Below are 26,261 nucleotides of genomic sequence, written 5' to 3' on the forward strand. Positions count from 1 at the left end.
CTTCATCCTCTACTCTAAAAGGACTGCTATGACATAACTACACATATTAAAAAGTTCTAGACTGGGAAGCACTGGTTGTGGGGAAACAGCTGTTCTTATTTTAAAGCAATATTGGGACAAGATTAGTTTTCCACTAAGAATGGAAAATGGGGTGGTGATGAGAAGGACTCTGTACATTTTGAGTAGAGTAGCAGGCTGGGCTGCTCCTAATGATGTCCAAGTTTGGGCAGAACACATATCAAGTAATGCTGAACTGATCATCCTTTGAAAGGTTTAATCTCAGACACTCCAGTGACCCTGAAATTCTATGACCAATCAGAGAAGGGTTTTAGTACTTACACTGTCACTTTCCTAGTCCAGATTTTCATCATGATCAAGTAACCTTGATCTAGTCAACTTCTTTTGCCAGAAGATTCAAAAGAAATATGGAAAATAATGGTGAGTAAGAAAGGTATAAAATTTTTTCATGATTAACCACAGTCTATTTTTTTTTTTAAGGAAAAAACCCACATCAGTCAAGAACTAAAAATTCTAGACCACAAATCTAGTGGTGTTGTGGGTAGGGGAATGAGAAAGGCCATAGCAGATAAGAACAAGTTAAGGCACTGCATTTTCAATCCATCCCTAATGGAGTGTTGGAGAGAGAGAGAGAGAGAGAGAGAGAGAGAGAGAGAGAGAGAGAGAGAGAGAGAGAGAGATTGAGATGTGGTGTGGTATATATTACTTTGCTTTTGACTCCTGTATAATTTTCTATTTTCTGTATCTGTCATCTTTGACTTTACCATTTCCCAAGTGATGTTCTCTTTAGTTGCTTCAGTTCCTATTTACCTCAAACAGTGTAGAGATGAGCAGCCTCATACCTGTACCCTATTGGATCTGCTTATAGTTCCTCTGACTCACATAGTATTGAGTCATTGTGTATATGCCTCCATAATTTCTCCTGAATGCTAGCATTCACTCTTCAAAATGACTTAATGGTTTGGCCTCTCAACAGAGAATAAAGGATCCTGCTTTCTCACATGTTTGATAATCCTTGGAATTAACTGAATATAATTATTTTTGCCAAACTTAAGGGTGGACAGTAATGTCTCATTGTTTCAATTATTCTCTGATTATCTGTGAGGCTGAGTATATCTTTATGTATTTTTAGGTCATTTGGATTTTTGTTTTGTAGGCTGTTTCATTGTTGGCTATTTTTGATTTCTATTTGATTTTCTGTTTGTTGTATATTATCAACAGTATCTTTTTCTTCCTGATATGATTACTTGATGGGTTGAGACACTGAAAAAGCCATTTCCCATCTGGCAGTGTCTATGAGCTTTGTATGTGGTGCTCTTTTTTTTGAACTGAAATGTTAACTTCAATGTAGTCATAATTTTGTTTATTGTTTTGAGTGTTTGAAAAGATGCATTGGTTACATGTAGCTTGTGTATATCTATTATTAACTTAATCAACAATCATGGTTGTTGATTTAGTTGTTTAAACATTTTCTGTTTTTGCCTATTTTGCATTAAGCTTTATCTGTTTCTGAAAGTGATGTGATCAATTCTCTAATTGTAATTGTGTAATTCAAAGTCTCCTTGTAGTTTGCTTGTTTTTATGCTCTATGGCAACATTTTTTTCCTTCTTTTTTTTTTTTTTTTTTTTTGGCAGTGGGTGAGGGAGGATTTCAGGTACACAAAACAGCACAGCAGCATCAACAATTTATGCAACTCAATTCTTTTTTAAAATTTTTATGTATTTTTTCCTTTTCATTCCCCATTTCCACTCCTACATTCATCCCTACCTCCCCCATGGACATCCACTCTGGTGTATTAAATATGTATTTATGGATATGCATACACCCTTAAAAGATCTATATTTTTGCTTATTGATGCATATCTATTAATCTAAATAAATAATTATATTGCTATGGTAGAGATTACATACTATTTCTTTTGAATTTTTTCTCAAAAACCATTTTTAAATTGGGTCTAATATGTCTGAGACCCACTTTGTCTTGTTTTTGTATTTAAATGAAGTTTAGCTGGACATTAACATTTTAGGTTCAAATATTCTTCCTTCAGTACTTTGAGAATATTGCTCCATTTAATCTTGTATCCAGAGTCAATTTATGTTCCTTTATAATTTACTTCTTTGATTTCTTTTGCTGTCTCTTTGATTGTGATCTTATAAAAAAAACCACACCTCTCTATTTTTTTCTTTTCTATCCTATTTTTTTTGGTGAGGAAAACTTTCATTTTGTAGACTTACATCATCTTTTTCTTTTTTTAATTCTAGGACAGTCTTAATCATGATTTCATCACCTCTTTTATTTTTTTTCTTTCCATATGAGCTTCCAGATGTGGGATAACACTTCTACATCTATGTTTTTTATATCTTAACTTTAATATTTTCCTCTTCCTTGAGAATTTTCCTGCTGGTGCTTCTTAGATATCTCCTTATTTTTCCCCATGTATGTATTCCCTAGAAGTGTCAACATAATAAACACATATATATGGGGGGGGGGGGGGAGAAAAACTTCCAGCCAGCCTCGTTTGTGTCCTTCCTGGTGAGTTTTAAGAAATAATGAAAATCTACACTCAAAAAGGAAAAAAAAAAGCCTCTTGGACAACCAATAGAAATATGGGCAAGATACTAAAAATTCAATTAACAGAAGAAAAGAAGCAGAGGAGACAATGAAAGAAAAGATGTCAACCACATTGCCAATAAGAGAATGCTAGTTGCATATGATTTCACTCATTTGTGGAATTTGAGAAACTCAACAGGTGACCATATGGGAAGGGAAGGAAAAATAAGAGAAAAACAGAGAGGGAGGCAAACCATAGGAGACTCTTACAAACAGAGAACAAAGAGAGCTTCTGGAGGGGAGGTGGGTGGAATGATGGGCATTAGGAAGGACACATTTTTGGATGAGCACTAGGTGTCATATGTAAGAGATCAATCAAGTTCTGCTCCTGAAGCCAAGACTACACTGTATGTGAACTAACTTGAATTAAACAAACAAACAAACAAACAAACAAACAAACAAAAAAACACCATAGAGAGATTACTATGTACTCACCAAATTAGTATCATTAAAAAATCTGTGATAGAATCAAATGCTGGTGAAAATGTGGAGCAAGAGAAATTCTTGCATATTGCTGGTGACAATAGAAACTGGGAAGTCCATGTTGGTAAGCAGTTTGCCAACACATAATATGTAAAACATACTGTAAAACCAGCAATTCAACTCTTAAGAATATCTTGAGGAAATGCATACACATATGTTGGAGGATACATGTGTAAAATTTTTCATAGCAACATTTTTTTGAAATAACCTATAACTTCCATATCCAAAATATTCATCTACAGTATACAAAATAAATGTATTTGTATAATTGTACAATGGACGATTATACAGCAGTGACACTGGATGAATTACACTTTATACAGCAACAGGACTCCTACAATCACAATGTTGAGCAAAAGAAGCTTTACACAAAGGAATTCATATTATATGATTCCATTTATATAAAGTTCAAAGCCAAGTGAAAAATATTTATATTGTTCAGGGAATGAATAGATAGTGAGCAAGAACAAATATAAGAAATTAAGCATTAAAAACATGTTTTATAAAGATACTGGGGGAGAAGGCAAGAAAGTATAGAAAATTCTGTAAGCTGAAAAAGAACAGAACATTCTGACAAGTGAGTTCAGTAGCCTCTTGGATACCTGTTGGCCCAGAGCTTCATTTCAAATAGATCTTTACTCTGCAAAAAATGGAATACAAAATCTAGGGCTCAAGCACAATAGTAAGTCATTAGATTGGAGACATCTGCAGGAACTCAACGTAGTGAAATAGATAATAAAACAAACACGCATATGTAAGTTAACAGATAAAAAGAAAATTCCACCCTGCCAATGAAATATGCTGTTTATGGCCTTTGTTTGTAAGTTGAAGGGAAAAAATATTTTTACCTAAACAGATATAAATGTAAACTGTCCCTAATGTGGCTAGAGGTATTTGTAAATCTTTTAAAGCTAAGAGGGGAATACATAAATATTAATTTATTGCTATTCTCTAATAAAAATTAAATATTTAATAATAAAAAAATGAATGCACTAAATCTGAAAATATTGATATATAAGTTTTCAATTTCAAAAGCAAATAAACAATTGGGACAGATTACTATTGGGGAATAGAAGTTAAAATGTCTGGAAGGAGAATCAAAAATATATAATTTTTTTCTTTTTGTATCATTTTATGACCAAATGCACATATTACCTATATATTCACTTAAAACAATAATGGTAGTTACCTGGGTGATGAAATTATGAGCCATTTTATAGTGTCTTTAGATAGAGCTCTATTTTTTAATAGAAAAATTGTTATTAAAAAATAATTTCCTCTGGGTAGTTCAACTGGATTGAATAAAAAGTCTTAACTTTACATTTTATATCCTTTGGGTTTTATTTGTTTGTTTTAGTTTATTACTTTCTGCAGGTATTTCTTTTAATAGAAAATAAATAAGAGGCACCGGTGCTGAAAGAGAGAAACCTGTCCTATTGTTAATAACTTCCCTTACAATCGAGAGAAGTAAAATACCTGAACTTTCAAATACAGAGGAAGATTTTGTTCCCCCAAAGCCATTGATAGAAAGCAAAGAAAAACTACTACAGAATGAATTTGGCCAATCAGAGGAAGTAGCTGATAAAATGATTATTCGTGGCCTACTTGAAACTATTTTCCAGATAAGTATTGGTAGATTGATTATTACAGAAAAGTTGTTTTTTGTGTGTGAAATGTGTTTGGAAATTAAAAGATAAATAATTCTGCTCTTAGGGAAAAAAATCTCCTTGAGCATGTGATCAAAGCTGGTCCATCTCAAGGTAAACAAAGGGGCACAGAGACTGGGAAGGCTGAGATCTAAAGCACAGGATGGTAGCACCTGAAGAATGTCTATAAAGTTGCCCATCAGAACTCCGGAGAGATTGTCCTTTCCCTTTGTAAGCCTTGGTTATACATCCTTTTCTTTCTTTCTTTCTTTCTTTCTTTCTTTCTTTCTTTCTTTCTTTCTTTCTTTCTTTCTTAATGTTTATTTGTTTTCGAGAGAGAAAGAGAGAGAGAACAAGCAGGGGAGGGGCAGAGAGAGAGGGAGACGCAGAATCCGAAGCAGGCTCCAGGCTGGAGCTGCCAGCACAGAGCCCAACGTGGGGCTTGAATTCACAAACCGTGAGATCATGATCTGAGCCAAAGTCGGGTGCTTAATCAACTGAGCCACCCAGGCACTCCTATTTATTTCAATAAAATGCCCCATTTTTTTCAATTAAGAGTCTTTCTTTTCTTCTTTCTTTCTTTTCTTTCTTTCTTTCTTTCTTTCTTTCTTTCTTTCTTTCTTTCTTTGCCTTTCTTTCTTTCTTTCTTTCTTTCTTTCTTTCTTTCTTTCTTTCTTTCTTTCTTTCTTTCTTTCTGCTTATTTTACAGAGAGTTGATCTTCCTCTGTCTGTTTTAGTCAAAGGACCTTTAACCAGGGGGTGCCTTGGGTGCTCAGTCAGTTAAACTTCGACTCTTGATTTTGGCTCAAGTCATGATTTCACTGTTTGTGAGATGGAACCACACATCAGTCTCTGTGCCAACAGCACCAAGCCTGCTTGGGATTCTCTCCTCTCTCTGCCCCCTCCCCACACTCATGCACATACATGGTTGTGTGCTCTCTCTGTCTCTCTCAAAATTAATAAAGTTAAAAAAAAATAAAGGGCCCTTAATCATTTCTCAAAGCAGCAGCATGCCCTTTTTAATGAGAGCTTCATTGAAATATAATTTGTATGCTATACAATTCACCCATTTTAAGTACACAATTCAATGCTTTTTAGTCACAGGGCTGTACAACTGTCACCACAATATAATCTTAAAATATTTTGTCTCCCCCCAAAGTAACTTCATTAGCAGTCAATTTGTTATGCTGCCCATACCTTTGTTATGCTGTTATGGATGTCCTAAGGAATCACTTATCTTTTGTCTGTATAGATTTGAATACTCTGAACATTTCATATAAATGAAATCTAGTTTTTAGTCTTTTGTGATAAACCTCTTTCACTTAATCCTAATCCGTGTTGTCACATGTTTCAGTCTTCCCTTCTTTCTCATTGTATAATATTCCATCACATGGTTATAACATACCTTTTATTTATCTATTCATCAGGTGATGGGATGTTTGGGTTATTTTCAAACTTAGGCTATTATGAATAATGCTATGTACAGGTTTTCATTTCTCTTGGATGTATACCTGGGAGTGGAATAACTGGGTTATATGGTAACTATGTTTAACTTTTTAAGGAACCACCAAACTGTTTTCCACAGTGGCTGCACCATTTTGCATTCCCACTCAGCAATGGGTAAGGGTTCCAATTTCTCCTGTTCTTGATAAATACTTGTTATTGTCTGTATTTTTTTATTATAGCCATAATATTGAGTATAAAGTAATATCTTGTGGTTTTGATTTATATTTCTATGATGATTAATGACATTTAACATTTTTTTCATTGCTGTATTTGTTATTTGTATGACTTCTTTGGACAAATGTTTATTGAAATCCTGTACCTATTTAAAAAATAATTTTGTTGATGTTTATTTCAGAGAGAAGGAGACAGAGTGTGAGTGGTGGGGGGTGGGGGAGGCTGTGAGAGAGGGAAACACAGAACCCAAAGCAGGCTCCAGGCTCTGAGCTGTCAGCACAGAGCCTGACATGGAGCTCAAACCCATGAACTGCGAGATCCTGACCCGAGCCAAAGTCGGACACTTAACCAACTGAGCCGCCCAGCCGTCCCCTTTACCCATTTTAATTAGATTATTTGTCTTTTTATTATTGAGTTGTATAAGCTCTATATTCTGTATGTAAATCTTATCAATCTCTTATCAAATCTCTTATCAAATCTCTTATCTCAATATCTTGCAACCATATGGTATGCAAATATTTTTTCCCATTTTGTGGATTATCTTTGTATTTCTTGATAGTATCATTTACAGCATAAAAGTTTGGATTTTAATTTTGATGTAGTTTTATTTATCTTTTTTCTTTTATCATTTGTGCTTTGTTGTACCTAAGAAACCTTGTCTAACCCAAGATCATAAAGATTTACTCTAATGTTTTTTTCTGAGGTTTTAGATTTTGCTTTATTTTGCATTGAGGTCTATAATCCAATTTGAATAATTTTGTTTACGGTGTGAGGAGGAGGTCCCACCACACTGTTTTGCATGTGGCTATCTTGTTCCAGTAGCATGTGTTGGAAGACTGTTCTTTTACCATTGAATTGTCTTGGTACACTTTTCAAACATTGATGATAGGGGCAACCAGGGGGCTCAGTCAGTTAAGCATCCAGCTTCAGCTAACGTCATGATCTCATGATTTGTGGGTTCGAGCCCCATGTCAGGCTCTGTACTAACAGCTTGGAGCCTGGAGCCTGCTTCAGATTCTGTGTCTCCCTCTCTCTCTACCCCTCCCCTGCTAGTGCTCTGTCTCTCTCAAAAATAAACATTTAAAAAATGAAAAAATAACAACAAAAATTGATGATAAAGTCAAGGGTTTATTTCTGGACTCCATTCTATTCCACTGATATATACATTTATCTTTATGCCCATACCACACTAATATGTTGATTAATGTAGTTTGCAGCAAATTCTGAAATTGGAAAGTCTAAGTCATCCTAATATATTCTTATTTTTCTATATATTCTATATCTATGCTTGTTCCCTTTTATTTCCATATAGTTTCGCAAAAATATCAGCTGGGATTTTAACTGGGATAGCTTTGACTCTGTCGATTAATTGGGGCTTCTTAACAATAAGTGTTCTGATCTGTAAACATGGAATGTTTTTCTATTTATTTAAGTATTCTCTTTTTTCAGCAATGTTTTGTAGTTTTTATTATATAAACTTTGTACTTATTTTGTTAAATTTATACCTAAGTATTTTATTCTTTTTGGTACTATTTTAAATGAATTGGTTACTTAATTTCATTTTAAGAAAGCTCTTTGTTAATGTAGAGAAATACAATTAAATTCTGTATATTGACTGTATATCCTGAATCTGGATGAGTGTATCTCAAATAAAGTTTGAAAATAGAGGCAGCTTTCTTTCAGTACAATATGGATGCACTTTATTTTTTCTTCTTTAATCTCTCTTGTTAGAACCTACAGTACAGTGCTAAATAAAAGTGACAACAGACATCTTTGTCTTGTTCCTGATCTTAGGGGAAAAGTATTTAGTCTTTCACCACCAAGAATGATGTTAGCTGTGAGTTTCACATAGATGCCTTTTATCAGTTGAAGTTCTTTTCTAAGTTTGTCGAGTGTTTTTATCATAAAAGGGAGTTCGATTTTTGTTACTTTCTCTGCTTCCATTGAGATAATTAGGTTTGTTTTTTTCCTTTCTCCTTTTAATATGAATGATTTTATATTGAAACACCCTTGCATTCCTGGCAGGTCCTATTTGGTCTTATAATTCTTATATATTCCTGAAGATGCTTATATTTTGTTGAGGACGTTTCCATCTGTATTCTTAAGAGATATTGTTCTATAGTTACATTTCTTGTGATATTTTGTCTGATTTTTGTATTAAGGTAATACTAGCTTTTTGGAGTGAATTGAGAAGTGTTCCCTTTACTCAATTTTTTGAAGAATTTGAGAATGACTGATATGAATTCTCTTTGGATGTTTGATAGAATTCACCGGTGAAGCAATCTGAGTCTATCTGAGTTCTATCTTACTCTGTGGTATTCTAAAATTACTAACTAGATTCCACCATTTTCAAAGTTATCTAGTGCTACTATAACTTATTACCATTAAGATCATGGCTTGAAATGAAACAAATTTATATCTTTAATGGCTCTGTAGGTAAGAAGTTTGAGACAGGTCTCACTGAGCCAAATTCAAGGCATAGGCAAAGCTGTGTTCCTTTCTGTAGGCTCTGGGGGAGAGTAAGTTTCCTTGCCTTTTCCAGATTCTAGAGAATGCCTACATTTGCTCATGGTTCCTTTCTTTCAACTTTGAAACCAGTCTTGGCATATTAAGTTCTTTTTACATTGCAACCTTTTGATCTTCCTTCCATAATCACATTCCCATTAATCAACCTCAACTGGGAAAGGGTCTCTTCTTTTAACGACTCACGTAATTAGGTTGGGCCCATTTGGTTAATCCCAGATAATCTTCCTGTCTCAAATCCTTTATCTTAATCACATTTGCAAAACCTCCTTTTTCATGTAAGGTAGTCACAGGTTCAGGGATCATGGGATCATGACATCTTGGGAGACAGGACATAATTATGCCAATCACCCTTTCAAAAGTCTATTCAATTTTATTCACATTGATTTATGTGGCTTCTTCTTAAATTAGTCCAAAGGACTCTTTAGATGAAGAAATATGCAATTATACTGATTTTTTGATTACATACATAATCACGTTTACGAACACTTTTTGTGTGTGTGTGTGTGTCGATTCCAGTTACTGGCTGATACTGATTGCTTCCAGCATGAATAACTTCATTTAGTAGTTCTTGTAAGGAATATCTGCTAGCAACCTTATTATTTGAAGCTATCTAAGAATAGCTTTATTTCACCTTCTGTTTTGAATGATAATTTTGCTAAATGTAAGATACTTGGTTGACTTTTTGCACTCTGAAAATGCGATCCCTCTGTCTTGTGTTCTCCATTGTTTTTGATAAGAAGTCAAATACAAATCTTATTGCACTCCCTCGTACATGATGAGTTGGCTTTCTCTTGTTGCTTTCAAGATTTTCTCTTTGTTTTTTAATAATTCAACTATGGATCTCTATGAATTTATTTTAATCAAAGGTTGTGAAGTAACATTCTGGGGTGCCTGGGTGGCTCAGTCAGTTGAACATCTATCTGACTCTTGATATTGGCTCAGGTCATGATCTCATGGTTCTTGAGTTCAAGCTCCACATTGGGCTCTGTGCTGACAGCACAGAGCCTGCATGGTCTTCTCTCTCTCCCTCTCTCTGCCCCGCCCTGCTTATTCTCTCTCTTCCTCTCTCTCTCTCAAAATAAATAATTAAAAATGAACATTTTAGAGAAAAAGTTGTCAAGTAACATTCTCCATCAAATTAAGGAAATCTTTCAGACATTATTTATTTAAATATTGTTTTTCTCTTTCTTCCTTTAAAATTGTTTTTGGTATTCCTATTCATATATGTTGGTATGTTTCATGGTATCCCACATCTCATTGAGGCTGTGTGCAATTTTCTTCATTGTTTCTGCTTTCTGTTCTTCATATTGCATCATCTCCTTTGATCTCTTTTAGTGTTTGTTGATTCTTTCTTCTGCCAGTTCATCTGCTTTTGAGCTCCTCTAGCAAAGTGTTCATTTCAGTTATTGTACTTCCAATAACGGCCTTCCATAACTGCCTTCTGTTTTTTTAAAATAATTCCTATCTCTTCATCAGTATTCTCTGTTTGATGGTAAATTGTTATTATATATAGCTTTTTGATTCTTTGCGCATGATTTCCTTTAGTTCTCTGAACATATTTATAATAGGTGAAATCCTCATCTGTTAAGTTCACCATCTGGACTTTTTCAAAGGTAATTTCTATTTTCTGCTTTATGTCCCTGAGTATGGTTCACATTTTCCTGATCCTTGCATATTTCCTAATATTTTGTTGAAAACTAAACATTTTAGATATTTTGGTAACTGGTCCCTTAGATGTTTAGGGTTAGTCATTTGTTTATTTATCAAATTAACAAGTTCTGTAAAGCCTTTTCCCCCTGCCACGTATAACCTCTGACATCCCAGCTAAGATTCTGATGATGATGATGATGATGATGATGATGATTGCTTTTTGTTTATCTTTTATCTGAACTACCTAGGAGAAACTTCTGGTATGGCATAAAATTTTATCGATTAAGATTGTGCTTAGGCCCCCTTAGTTATATACTTTTATCCTTTACTGTTGGTATACATGTGTGCTTAAAGGCAGCTACATCAGTTCAGGGACTTTTTATGCTCCTTTGTCCCCTGTTTAGTCGGGACTAGTGGCTTGGAGAATACTTCTCTGATTTCTCATGGGCATGCACACAGTCTTCCAGGATGACTGTGATACTGTTTTAAATTCTGACTTTTTAGGTGTTACTCTTGGGTCAGAGTAGATTATTGCTCATTCAGAGTTTAGTCAGAAATTGTATTTAAGCACAGCCAAAAAGAAAAAAAAAAACAGAGTTTGGTACAGAGAGACTTTTTTGAAGGGATTATTGCAAAGGGGAGGAAAGGGACTTCATAGGGAGAATGCAACAACTACATCAACAAGGGTTGGTTAAAAAGAATTGACCTCAGCCACAGCAACTTCTTACCCAACATGTCTCCAGAGGCAAAGGAAACAAAAGCAAAAATCAACTATCGGGACCTCATTAAGATATGAATCTTCTGCGTGGCAAAGGAAACAATCAGCAAAGGAAACAAGGCAACGGACGGAAATATTAGATAAAGGGTTAGTACCGAAAATCTATAAAGAACTTACCAAATTCAACACCCAAAAAACAATCCAGTAAAGAAATGGGCAAAAGACATGAGTAGACACTTTTCCAAAGAAGGCATCCAGATGGCTAACATACACATGAAAAATTGCTCAACATCACTGATCATCAGGGAAATACAAATTAAAACCACAATGAGATACCACCTCACACCCATCAGAATGGCTAAAATTAACAACTCAGGCAACAACAGATGTTGATGAAGATGAGGAGAAAGAGGAACCCTTTTGCACTGCTGGTGGGAATGCAAACTGGTGTAGCCTCTCTGGAAAACAGTATGGAGGTTCCTCAAAAAATTAAAAATAGAACTAACCTACAACCCAGAAATTGCACTACTAGGTATTTGTCCAAAGGATACAGGTTTGCTGTTTAGAAGGCATATGTACCCCCAATAATTATAGCGGCGCTATCAGCAATAGTCAAAGTTTGGAAAGAGTCCAAATGTCCATTGATAATGAATGGATAAAGAAGATCTGGTGTATATATATACAGTGAAGTATTACTCGTCAATCCAAAAGAATGTAATCTTGCCATTTGCAACTACGTGGATGGAACTAAAGGGTATTATGCTAAGCGAAATTAGTCAGTGATAGACAACTATCATATGACTTCGTGGAATTTAAGATACAAAACAGATGAACATAAGGGAAGGGAAGCAAAAATAATATAAAAACAGGGAGGGGGACAAAACATAAGAGACTTAAATATATAGAACAAGCAGAGGGTTGCTGGAAGGGTTGTGGGTAGGAGGATGGGCTAAATGGGCAAGGGGCATTAAGGAGGACACTTGTAGGGATGAACACTGGGTATTATATGTAGGGAATGAATCACTGGATTCTACTCCTGAAATCATTATTGCACTATATGCGAACTAACTTGGATGTAAATTTATATTTACATGTAAATAAATAAATAATAAAATAAATAATAAAAACTAAAAAAAAAAAAGAATTTTTCTTTTATCGGGAAGAGGAAACAAGGCTAGAAAAAAGTGAATGTGGATAGGTGGGATGAAAGGGTAGAGCACTGAGAGAGCAGATAAAGGAATTATCCTGATGTCAACCTAATTTCAGGAGGGCAGGTTTAGGAGAACTTGTATGCTGACTCAGTCTGAGCCAGGGGTTCAGGAGTAGGTGGTAAGGAGAAAAATTTAACCAAAGTTGGTTAACAAGTATTTTGTTCTGGATTAATCAATGAGGACAAGCATAAATATTTATGAGGTGCAGAATGGGAATTTAGAGTGTCTGGTCTTGTCAAAAGTAAACAACTATGTCAATATGGGAAAGGGCGTTTCTTTGCAGTAAGCCATTTGCAGAACACAAAAGGTGGAGAATTTCTTTAACCATGACTGTTTCCAGGATCAGAGGACTTCAGTAAAAGTCAAACTTGTCTGCCCCTGTTACCATTCAGACTTTCGCACTGTATTGATGAGTCTGTGTGTCATCTGGGAATGCCTTCAACCTGCCTCCCTACATTCTGCTGTTTGCTCTGAGTGAGTGCAACCTAGTGCATGTGCAAAGCCTCCCTATCCCTGACTGTGACTGTGATTATAGGAAGTTGACTGTGATTATAGGAAGACTCTTCTGGGCTCTCTATGTCCTTGGTTCTTTCTTTTAAACATCTGGCCTCTCTATAATTTTGCTTGTATTGGAGTTACCAGCCTCCTTATAATTGCTTGCCATAAAGATATTCATTGTTTTAGCAACACTCTTAGTCATTAAATTCTCAATTTCCTGTTACAAATAAGGTCAGTCTCCATAGGCAGAGCTGAGGAGCTCTTCATCCTTATGATATACATTTCTACCTGGGCAGAACTACTGTGCTATGCACTGGAGCTTGGGGTAGAAATCATTTTTTTTTTTCATGGAGTGACATCTGTAGTTAACTAGTCAACACCGGAATGTGTGTATGGTACCCCTTGGTCTTCTTGGCTTGCCTTTCTGAGCTTGAAATCTTCACCCTATCAGTGTCGTGGGGCAGAAGTCACAGAGCCTAGTATCCACTACTTTCTCCTTCTGGGGTAGAGAAGGAGTGAGATGGGAAAAGAGAGACCAGGGTCTTCTTTGCAATACCTGCCTGGAATAGAACTTCTGCAGGGGCCAGGGGAGGGGGGACTGTGGATGAGAAATCCCAGCACCTGCCCCTCCTGGGATGATAGCATATGTTCTGGGAAAGAGGGAGCCCCATTTTCTTGGCTGCAAGTGCCTAGGGTAGACCTTTTATAATGTGGAGCTGAGGAATAAAGATGGCTAAAGAAATTATGTTGGCTCAAATTCCATAGACTCTCATTGTTCTTAGCAATATTTAATAATATTTATTAAATGAATTTTTATGCATTTTCTGTGTATCCTTATGACAATTTTTAGAGACTTTAAATAATTTTTTTAATATTTTTCACCACTTGAATTGCTTTTCTGGAGAAAAGATCCACCAAGTTCTTTGCTCCATTCTTTTAGAAGTAGCTTACTCTTACTCTAGTTTCTTCTCTTTTTTTCTCCTCTCTAGCTTCTCTACGTTTATCTATGTGGCCTCAAGTTTTTACCTCTTTCAAACTCTTCTCAGTTTCCCTATGCCAGGTTAGAACATAGCTTTCTCACAACTTCTTTTTTGTGTTGACTATTGATGGGCATTCATAGACAATTAGTCTTCTAAATTTTCAGAATTCCACATGAAAATGTTTCTAGCCATAAACAGAACAACTGGGCATGCATATGTCTCAGTAATTCATTGTTTTAAATATTCTGCATGCCTCTGTGCTTTTTTTGCACTCATATTCTTGCCTCAATATATTCCAGTTAGAATATAAGTTTCTGGATTGCAGAAACCAAATCTACCTCTTTTGTCTTCCATAGTGTCATAAAATAAAGTCAGTGTTAAATGCCTGAATTAGGTAGTGACTGTGTTTAAACCAAAATGGAATTTGGGGTAATGGAAAGTATCTTTCACACTTAGTCAGAAGAACTCGCCTCAAGAAGAAATAGGTTCAGTGCATAGCAGTCAATTTCCTCATAAAAAATGGACTGTGTTCACTCATTTGCCACTTCATATAGATTTCCTGAAAATTTATCATAGGAACAATAATTGCTCTACCTTTCTCACACAATATTATGGTGATTTTCCAAATGAAATGATAATGATTATGAATGTTTTTTTCAATTATTCAAATGTATCGATATAAAATTTTGACTCCAATTAAAATGTGTATGGAAGGGTGGTTTTTACACTACCATGTAATTATCTGATGTCAGTTGGGTATCCTAAAATTCAACTCAGCTCTGACACTATCTACCTGGAGATCTCACAGGTAGGGCTCATTCCTGCAAGACTGCTTCTTCTCTTCAGATGCCAATTGCAAGCCTAGGTTCTCACATGTGCTTCTGACCAACCAGCTATAGATCAGAGGTTCAAACAACCAGCTTCTTGGGTTCAGTTAATTTGCTAGGGTGTGCACAGTATGCAAGAGAAGCATTTGACTTACTGGACAACTGGTTTATAAGCCAGATGGAAGAGATGCATAGGGCAAGGTATAGGGAAAGGATACCAAGATTCCATGTTCTCTGAGTGTGCCACTCTCCCCAAATTACCATGTGTACGCCAACCAGGAAGCCCTTGAAATTCCCTCCTTTTGGGTTTTTAAGGAGGCTTTACTACATGGGCAGCATTGATTAAATCACTGGTCAGTGGTGATTGAACCCAACCTCCAGTCCCTCTGGACTGAGGGACCCCTCCCTGAGGTCTAGGGGTGGCACTGACAAGGCAATCAGCCCTCATGCTTAGGTGCTTACAGAATGTCACTTCATTAACATAAACTCAGATGTAGTTGAAAGGAGCTTGTTGTGAATATCAAGACACTTTTATTGGGGCAACTGGTGGCTTAGTTGATTGAGCATCTGACTCTTGATTTCAGCTCAGGTCATAATCCCAGGGATTGAATCCTGTGTTGGGCTCTGCACTCAGTGTGGAGCCTATTTCTGATCCTCTCTGTCTCTGTCTCTCTCTGTCTCTCTGTCTCTCTCTCTTAGTCTCTCTCTCTCTCTCTCCCCCTGTATGTTCCCTCCCCCCATCTATGTTCTCTCTCCTTCTCGCTCTAAAATAAATAAATAAAAAGACACTTCTAGTGTTCTTACCACTTAGGAAATTCCAAGGGCTTTAGGACCTATGTGTCAGAAACAGGGAAAAAGGTCAACTATATATTTCTTATTTTATATTATATATCACAAGTTGTACAGCTATGTGATTCATCACAATTGTTTTCAATGATATATAGTTCTCATGACAACAATCAAAATTAGTATTTGCTGGCTACAATCCAATTTTTACCGTCTTTGCACATAACTTGAGATTACAAAGAAAGTCAAATTATTAAATACTATAAATAAAACAAAACTCACAATATATCAGATGTTTCAGTCATGGAACATGGACATTTATCTGTCCATTATTGATCACATGCTATTGTATTACAAAAATTTATAGTAATATGTAAGGAAAGACACTTACCGTCAAAGGACTCCTGAGTCAGACATTAATACACTTTGTGGCCTTGGGTAAGTTATTCAAGTTTCAATCACATTCTCTTGAGCTATGATAGTACCTGTCCAGTCTAATTTGCAGGATGGTTCTGAGAATCAAATGAAATTTGTGTGAAAACATATTGAAAGTCCAAAGTATTATAAGCTATAGGTGTTAGTTACTAACAAAATATATTCAGTGGAGTTATAAAATTTTCAGAGCAAAGCTGCAAACTAAATATAAACTATATTAGAAGCCCAGAAAAGTATTCCCTTGTTCCTGAATGTATAAGCTCTTGGCTTCTGGGTGATAATAAATAGAGAGTAAAGCTAACATCTACTGGTGGACACCTCTAATAATACAATTGCAGGCATGAAAAGAGGAGCCAGAGGCAAAGCACTTAGGGCCCGAGGCATTACTGTGTTGCTCTGGGAATGCATGCAGTCCACAGTGGAATATGATTTTGGCAAAGGATAAGGAGATTGCTTTGTGTGTAGATTCCTGCTGGATATGTGACATTTCTGTTCATTACTCGCCCACTTGGTAAGTTTGATTACTGCTGTGGCCAGAGAGTCTCCGAAAAAAAAAACAAAACAAAAAGAAAATAGATGAGCTAAAGACCTTTGATATATTAGAGTACAATAAATGACAGCAGGAAGTAAACCATTGTCTGAGGGCTGTGGGAGAATAAATGGTTAGCACATGCCCTGACAAGTTCTTCCACCGCATGAAGAATTTCACACTGGCATTTTCAGAAAGATAGAGTTAATTTCTTGGAGGAATAAAACACTTTCACACGATTTTCCCCAAGGGACATTTAATTAGGAAGGGTGATACAAGTCAATAATAAATAAACAATAATGATAGCTCTTAATAACAATAGCTAGAATTCATGTATATTTTCATTTAATCATTATAGTAATCCAGATAGGTATTAAAATCCATTTTAGAGCTGGGTGGGTTTACATGCCTAGACTAGTGTCACATAGCTAGTAGGTGGTGGATTAGAATTTGGACCTAGGTGATTCTAAATCTAGATGTCATGTTCATTGTTTCCATGCTTCATTCCCAAAGACCAGTCATTAAACCAGTGTTTCTTTATGTCAAAATTTTCACTGGTTTACTGCATATCTTTCAGAGGAATTCATGACTACGTGTTTGATAAATCTTGGACAACTAAAAGTTGGATATTCTGTCATTTTGTAGTAAATTTCCTATGTATGAAATTCAGACATCTTTATACCATACTGACTATATAAGTAAATGAACACAAAATATTAAATGCTTAAATATAAAATTGCATCTTTGAAAAATATTAGTCAGATCTAAAGGCCAAATTATTCTTTTATACGAAAATGTTTAAGTCACTTATACTTTTAAATGTACTAAAACAAAATACACCAACAGGATGTGAGGAAAGCTTATCATTAAGCTTCATTTTTAAATTATTGATGATTAAAGCATTTGCTATTACAGGACAATGCTCACTAATTGTGAAGACCAGAACCCAGCTGCCACATGCAGACATCCTTTGAGGAAGCACACTTTCCCTTCTCTTTTGTTTGAGTGCACATGGCATTTCCTAGGGTTATTTCCATGAATTTTCCTTGTGTGCTTTCACTGGGGCCTTCATCCAATTCGTGGTTGAAAATATTAAAGTGGTTGCTTAGAAACGCTGAAGTTGGAAATTTATGAGTTTTCAGAAGGTTGCACTGAAGTAGGGGTAGCATATGGTGATCTGACATGTTTTGTTCCCTAGCCAAGGAGAGGGGTAGCCTTCTGTGATCTCTCTAATTATTTCATGGCACTTTAAGATGCCAAGCTGAATTTAGAAAACAGCAAGGCATCAGGGCTAAGAAAAAACAGAATGTACTTTTTTGTATTCAATATTTTTGACCAAATTTTTTGTTGTTCTTTTTTTTTAAATTAATTGGAATAATTTTGGAAATATTAAAGGAGACGGCTTTAACTAAAGGATAAAATAAAAGGCTCATTACTTTGGCTGAAATAGAAACAACAGAAAGGAAAACAGCAGCAATAAAATGAAGATATTTCATAAGGAAGAGTTATGGTCCTAAAAGTAAATTTTAACACTTCAAAGTCTATTTAATAACTATATAGTGGAAGATAATTCAATTTTTGTGACAACTCAAGAAGATTGTGAGTGTTAGGGAACAAAGTCAAGGAAGACAAATACAAATAAGAAATTAATAAATGATTAAGGAATTGGGGCCTTAGTAATGTATAGGTGTTAGTGTATGCTTTGAACTTGGCCTGAGGAAAGTATAATGAAAATTTGGGTGAATGAACTGAATAATTTCATTTTCTCATGCTTAAAATGTTCACCAAAAACCAGTTGTTTTAGGAATCATGTTAGGATATAGGGATAAAAAGAAGAGAAATCCATGGACTTTGCTGTCATAGAACTTACTGTTTTTGAGAGACAGGCTTATAAGCCAATATGGTACTTCATATGAAAAGTATAATGATTCAAATATGTCATGAGGCTTTGTGAACATAGAGGGACATTTAATATTTCATGGAGAATTAGGAATATTTCAGGTTAGGCTAATTACTAAACAGTTCTAAAATATCAGAGGTTTAATAGAGTAGACTTTTTCTTGCTCATTCATTTCTATATATTTGGTGTACATGGTAGAGCCCCTTTCATTTGGGGTTTCAAAGGCCTCCATCCTATGGTTGTGGCATCTCCAAGGGGCTGCGTCCATTGCTGGATCATGGGCATCAGACAGGCAGCTAGGGATGAGGAAGACTTGAGGTCCATTTTTTATGGGCCAGGCCAAGAAGTAAGACATGGTCTGTTGACCACAATTTAGTTATATGGCCACATTTAACCTCAAGGAAAGCTGTGAACTAGGAGTAGTGAAAAGAAGTTTGTTGACTGACTAGCCTGCTTACACACAGCTTTTGGAGATTTCATCAGGCTGGACCTTAAAGATGTGAGCCTAGTATCCAGCTGAAGATTGTGCAAAGACATCCTCAGTTATACTTTCCAGTATATTCAGTTGCCTACTTGACATTTATCCTCTGCTCACTCAAAGATATATCAAATTCAACCTATACAAAACCAACTCCAGGATCTTCCATTCTGCTTCCTAGCCCTTGTCCTACTTCAAACCTAGTCTTCCTTCATCCTATTACACACACACACACACACACACACACACACACACATGGAAATAATCCTTGACATCTCTAATTCCACAAAACTAATATATCACTAAATCTTACACATACTAAGTTCAAATTTTTCTTGAATATGTTCATTTTGTTCCATTTCAGCTCTACCACTCTACTCCAGACTAACATCATCTACTGTCAGATGATAGCACAATAGGCACCTAACTCATCTCTCCTCTTGCTATCCATTTTTGCCTGTCTTCAATCTGTTATATACAGTTATCCATTACATACAGGATCATTACCACTATGCTAGTCTGCCTTTATTGTATTGTGTCCTCAAAAAGACCTAGGCATTATTCTGTGTGTGTGTGTGCACATGTGTGTGTGTGGGAGAGAGATAGAGAGATGGAGGGAGGGAGGGTGAGAGAGAGACAAAGATACAGTGAGTGCAAGTAGGGGAGAGAGGCAGACGGGGAGAGAGAGAGACAGACAGAGAGAGAGAATGAATCTGAAGCAGGCTCCATGCCCAGTGTGGAGAGTGATACCATGCAAGGCTCAATCTCATGACTGTGAGATCATGACCTGAGCTGAAATCAAGAGTCAGATGCTTAACCAACTGAACCACCCAGGCACCCCTAGGCATTATTCTACATACATTGTGTTGATTATATAATTTAGTTCCCTATACCCTATATTGTAGGGTCTATTCCTATTTCATTTTATAAATGAAGAAACCAAGACTTAGAAGGTTTTGGTAGCTTGGCCAATTTCAAACAGCTATCATGCAGAGTCTGATCTTCTAGGTGGTCTGCTTCCTGAGCCTGTGTTCTAAATCACTATGCTATATTTTTATCTCAGTTTAGACATTTAAGCCACTTACTTATTGAATAAATGAATGAAGAAAAAGTGCAGATTGGCAAGTGCCACATATAATAGAGGGTCATGTTGACACATTTTATCTTGTCCATATGCTGGAAAGGACCATTAAAAGATTTTAAGAAAGCAATGACATAGTCAGACCTAGAGACTTGAAAGATGTCTTTATTATGTGTATGGAAGATAGGAAGGAAAAAGAAAAGATTCAAATCAGAAAGTAATTTCACTAGAGTATAAAATAAATTGGCAAAGGGAATAAGGACTACATTATATCATAAAAGGTTTGAGGTTCTTTCAAGTTCTTGATGGCATACTTCTTGTCTCCTTCATAGTCTTATTTCCTTCCCCAATATATCACTTAGTCCAAATGCAATATTAATTGCATCTTTCAAAAACAATTTCAGAGTCAACAGACTTTATAATGGTGAAATGAGACATTATATAGAGAGTGTCCAATGCAGTTCTTCAAGAAAAGGAAATTCTTTTCTTTACTATCTTCATGTTCCATTCCCAAATGACCTGGATATGAGGTGAATGTAAAATTATAACAGTCTTTAGTTTAGAAGAAGAAGCATAGCCACAAAACTATTTAAAAAATAAGGATAAGTGTCCAAGCTTGGAGAACTTTACTTTGGTGACTTTAGAGGATAGAGAAAAGTCAGCAAATGTGTTTTAATTTTGCCTGTTTTGCTTATTCTGCTTAGTTCTGGTCAGAGCTAATGCTTTCAAATGATCCCAAATGGACTTTAAAATTCAGCTAACTGCAAGCACATATGCAAGTAGGATGCAGTTAAAACTGCATGTATTTATGTAAATGCATAAAATAAATATAACATTAAAAAATCCCTCTATCTGGGTGTGTTTGGTGTGTGTATGTGTGTGTGTGTGTGTATATACCAAAAATTAAAAGAGATTTCTTAAACAGAATATATATTGAGATATTTATTCTGATATAAATAATATGACCCAATGTATCAGTTAAATAACATGTGATAAAGTATGTTGGGCTAAATTTCTAGTTTCTACTGTAAATGCTATAAATCTATTCATGTATATAGATATACATGATAAAATAGAAAACAATGTATAACAAGAATATTCAATGAATATATCAGAAAATACTATCAGTAATCACAAAAATACTAAAGAAACAGGTTCTGCAAGATGTTATGTAGTTTTGCTGAGTGTGTAGGACTTGTATTTTTTGAAAACATAGAGTCCCTCTGTGCATTATTTAACTTTCAAAGCAATGAATTGCAAGGACTAGAGTTATAGAATGAATTCTTTATAGGAGAGAATCTGGGGAGTGCCACAGAAGGAGACAATGGCAAATGAGAAGGGAAATTTCTTCTATATTCCTCTCTCTGTAAATGCATATTTTTAGTGCAGGGAGAACACTTAGCTGAATAAACAATTACTCTGTTAACGTGAGGTTTATCAGGGAAAAATAAATGAAAAGAAAATTGGCATGTACTGTTACAGTTCTTTCCCTGTATTGTATATTGACTTTTATTATTTTATTTATTGGATACAGACAAACTGTATCCAGCTTTATTAAAGCTACTTTTCATAAACAATCATGGTATTTCAGGCAGGACATGGGGAGACAATCTTAACAGTATACAACTTTCAAACTGCTTTCTTAAATAGACTACCAAAATCAGAAAGCCACTATAAAACCCAATGAAGTCTTCATTTGATGCTCTGAGCAGGGAAAGTTTAGAGGGAGGGTTGACATTTCACATTTAGCATGTCGCTTAATAACTTTTCACAAGTTGACCTTGACTTTTAGGAAATGAAATGAAAATGGCAGAATTATCAATCTGAAGATCCAAAGCTAAAAAAGGAACTCTTTTTGAGAGATACCATCTCCAGGGTGACACTGTGAAGTCCAGAATGCCTGACATACTGAGAACCACTGGGGGGAGGGGGTCAGGTTCCAACAGGTCTCTGGGTTTAAAGAGGTCAAGTCTATGTTGAAGCAGAGAGGGAAGAAAAGACACAAAAAATGAATTTTAATTTTTCCACACCACAAGACATTTGTGTCAAGATGGTTAATGTCTGCTAACATCAAGGAATCCCTCTTCCTGGGAACCAAGAGGAATTTTCCGAAAACTAGAAGGGAAAGGTGTTCCCCCTATATCAATCGAGTTTCAGAGATATTCTATTGGTTACGTAGACCCTTCCCTCAAAACATCAAGGGAGTGTTCTGTGTGCTAATACTATAGTTTAAAAATAATTAAAACAAGATTCTGCATTTTTATAAAACTTGATAAAAAATAGTATTTCAAACTGTACAGTCACCAGAAGTGCACACACTTCACTTGGCATCTCCAGCACCTTCAGCTTTCTGTGCCTGGTCTGTTTTGGCATCTCCATTTTCTGCAGGGTCATTCGCATCCTTGCCAGCATCAGCTTTCCCCTTTCCCCCTTTGGGTTCCTTGTCTCCCTTCTTTGCAGGGGTTTAGGCTCTGGCTTTGGAGGAGCAGGTTTAGCAGATAAACTTGCAGATCTTCTCTGTGGCTCATCCTTCACCTTGGCTTTATCTCCTTTAGCATTCTCTTCAGCCTTTCTCTTGGGCATGGTGGCGACAGTGGCAGGCCATAGGCGCTGGACGCAGGATGCCCTGGTGCGTGGGCTTTGGTAGGTCCGGGGGTCATTCTTGCCTCTTCTTCTTCACACTGCTTGTACTGACTTTCAATACTTATATTTTTCTTTCTAGTTTCGATGATTTATCCACCATTAATAGCTTATCAGTAAGTTGTCATAATTTAAATATTTTCATAATGATCCTAACAAATATGATTGAGAACATATATAAATAAAATGAGTGAATCACAGTAATTTCTTATGTGAGAAAAGTAAGGGAAGATAAATTAATACCTGGATTTTTATCACTAAATAATAATAATACAGGGAGGTGGGAGTGGGTGAAATGGGTAAAAACAGTCAAAAGGTACAAATTTCTAATTATAAAATAAATAAGTCATAAGGATGTAATGTGCAACATGGTGACTGTAGTTAATAGTACTGTATTGTATATTTGAAAGTTGTTAAGAGAATAGGTCTTAAAAGTTTTCATCACAAGAAAAAAAATTTTGTACTGTGTATGGTAATGGATTTTAACTACACTTGTGGTGATCATTTTGCAATATATACAAATATGGAATCATTATTTTTTACACATGAAACTAATATAATATTATATGTCAAGTATATCTTTATTAAAAGATAATAAGATAAAATATTATGATTCATAGAAATCAATATGTCAAGAACTTTACATTTTTATTAATAAAAGGCAACTCTGAAAAAGATTGAAGATTTTATTTAGAAAAGACTGTATTGGAGAAAATGGTTTGTTTCCCTGGAATATATCAGTGTTATGCTGGAGACAGATATAGATATATATATGACATATATGATCATTCAAAAATGAATACACGTATATGTACAGCTGAGTATGTAAAAATAGGATGCAATTTTGCAAGTGATAAAAAACAATTGGATTACCTATTTGATTTTATACATCTTTATGTTTAAATTTTCTTGAATTTCAAGTTAATTAGTCTTTTAAAAAATGTTTATCTAACTTGAGAGAGAGAGCATGCATGAGCAGGAAAAGGACAGGGAGAGAGGGAGAGAGGATCACAGACTGGGAGATCATGACCTGAGCTGAAATCAAGAGTCAGTGGCTTAACTGATTGAGCCACCCAGGTGCCCCTCAAGTTAATTACTCTTTATAACGGTCTATAGAATCTGGAAGAATTCATGGTAGTTTATATGCCTGAAGGATATAAGATATTAAAAACAGTTATGACGGGATTTGAAGGGCAACCCACATTTCTGCCCAGCCATGTCTCGCCACAAATGGGGTGCTGCCCATATTTCTGTCTGGCCATATATTGGGGCACCCAAATTAATGGTTGCCAAACCAAATTATCAGGACACAAAGTGTGACAAGCAAGAAGGCAATAGCTACTCCTGGAAGGGAAAGGATCCCAACCAGTGTTTTTTCCTGACAATCTGAATTTGAAAAGGAAAGGACAATGTGACATTTTACCTTCCTTTGTCATCCTGGCATCAAAGATCTGGGAAAGAGGACTTTGGCAAGAATTCTTAGCCTTTGCTGGCTTCTGCCAATTTTCCCAGGATGCCGTCTACAGGCTTAGGAGACAGTTGGGTGTCCCATTAGGTCTCATCCTGGTCACCAAAACCTTTAGAGGAGGAAAAATAAGTTTCCTTCTACTTTTTATGTTGAATGCCTGGCTGAAACCTCCTTTTCTCTCTTTTTTTTTTAAATTTTTTTAATGTTTATTTATTTTTGAGAGAGACAGAGACAGAATGTGAGTGGGTTAGGGGTAGAGAGAGAGGGAGACACAGAAGCAGAAGCAGGCTCCAGGCTCTGAGCTGTCAGCACAGAGCCCAGCGTGGGGGGTCAAACTCACGAGCTGTGAGATCATGACCTGAGCCGAAGTCGGATGCTCAACCGACTGGGCCACCCAGGCACCCCAGAAACCTCCTTTTCTCTAGGGCACCTTGTAAATGGATAAACTTATCTACAATGGTTAAAAGTTCTGTTCTATGGCCACTGTAGTTCAGGGTTATCTTTGGTAAGGTTAACCTTACTTATTCAGCCTCAAAATTTTATTCACCTGATGTCTCACACTGGATGCAGTGTGGTTTCTAAGTCAGAAACAGTCTCATCTGGACCCTATCTGACTGCGTCCAGAAAGAGAAATGCTTAAATAAAGTCTGAAAGCTCAAAATGCAAAAGCCACAGAGGTAGGATCCAGAATCTGAGAAGGACTTACTCATGACCTCCAGAGATGGTGAGAAAGCAGCAAGCTCACGGGGAAAAGAGGTATCTACACAAGGTTGCTCACTGCTCCTGGGGGCCACTGGGGTGTCTCCTTTGGTTCCTGCTTCTGACTCCTGAACTGTTAAAAGATAAACTGAAGCATGTTAAGAATTTTAAGAGTTCATTTGAGCAACAATCGATTCAAATTGAGCAGTTGTCCGGAGTACTTAAACCAGAAGTAGTTAGGAGTGCTCCCTGAGGAGACAATTCTTTGCTTTGCTATGGGCTCAAAATACATAATTATTAATTCATAAAACATTCACGGAGTGACAAGGTGCCAGCATTAAGCCTGGGGTTCAGGATTTAAAGGTGAATAAGAAAGTCTTTGCCCTTACATAGCCTACAGTATGGTAGAGAGATTGTAAGACTCCAAGTGATAGTAAAGGAAAACCATAGACCAGCTATCTTGCCCTGTATCTGAGATTATATGGCGTGTGATACAGCTTCATGTTTAAAGTTTTCTTTCTCTTAGAACACAAATTGCTGAAGCCTTCTGCTATTTCTGAAGGTTAAAACAATTCTGGATTCTTGCACCAAACTCCATTTCACTCTTTGCTTAAACTATTTTAGGAGGACATCTCTCGCTCCTAAACTATCTTTTATCCCTGTGAAAGCATTAATAGCCCTGCTGATGCTGGGTAACCAAGAACTCAGAAGAAAAGTAAAATAAGGTTTTAGTTATTGAGCGCTGATTCTGATGGACTGAAAAGCTGTTATGAGACTTGAATGCACCCCACAGCATGAGTCAGCGGGTCAAGTTCCGCAAGGCTCACAATGAACCCCTTGCCTGAGTTAGTACTTACTGGACTTTTCCTCTCTGCATGTGTCCAGCAGGATGATTGGGCTGGGACTAGGACTGATTTTTGTGTGTATGTGCTTTTTTAATTGGTGAATTTACTGATCATAAAAAGTTCAAATATATGTATAAAACATTCTAAAGAAGCCCCTGTATGCAATTAGAAAATTTCTCTGTACAGATGTATATCTTATCTCTTCTAATAATTACCTTCAAAATAACTATCTGAAAGAAAAGACTTACTAAATTATAGTAATAGTTCCTACCACCATTCAAATAAAATGTTGAAATAAAAAGGAAATTAAGAATTGGCCTGGATACCTGTCCTTCATTATTCCAATCCATAAGCCACATCAAGGGCACAAAAGGCTCTCCACTGAACACTCTCCCACTTGTGCCCCCATTAATTACACTGTATGAACACAGAGACCTTTCAAAGAAATGAGTGGAAAAGGCTGTCACAATTTAGTTGAAAAACTGAATAGATGATGTTTGATTTATTTTTTTCCTATTAAAAGTAAATTAGGGTTAAACTGGAATAGTCATT

At 36.0% G+C, this 26,261-nt stretch overlaps 1 long non-coding RNA gene and 1 pseudogene across 1 annotated transcript in view; one reads left to right on the forward strand and one right to left on the reverse strand.

Annotated features, from left to right (window-relative positions):
* LOC109269425 (uncharacterized) overlaps window positions 1–26,261 on the forward strand; it is an 83,324-nt gene that overhangs the window by 25,281 nt on the left and 31,782 nt on the right. The gene's annotated exons all lie outside the window — the stretch shown is intronic.
* On the reverse strand, window positions 22,363–22,672 carry LOC128775337 (non-histone chromosomal protein HMG-17-like; annotated as a pseudogene).

The sequence above is a fragment of the Panthera pardus genome, unplaced genomic scaffold (genome assembly GCF_024362965.1).
Source record: "Panthera pardus isolate Hobbes unplaced genomic scaffold, ASM2436296v1 HiC_scaffold_7, whole genome shotgun sequence".
In the NCBI taxonomy this organism is placed as follows: domain Eukaryota; kingdom Metazoa; phylum Chordata; class Mammalia; order Carnivora; family Felidae; genus Panthera; species Panthera pardus.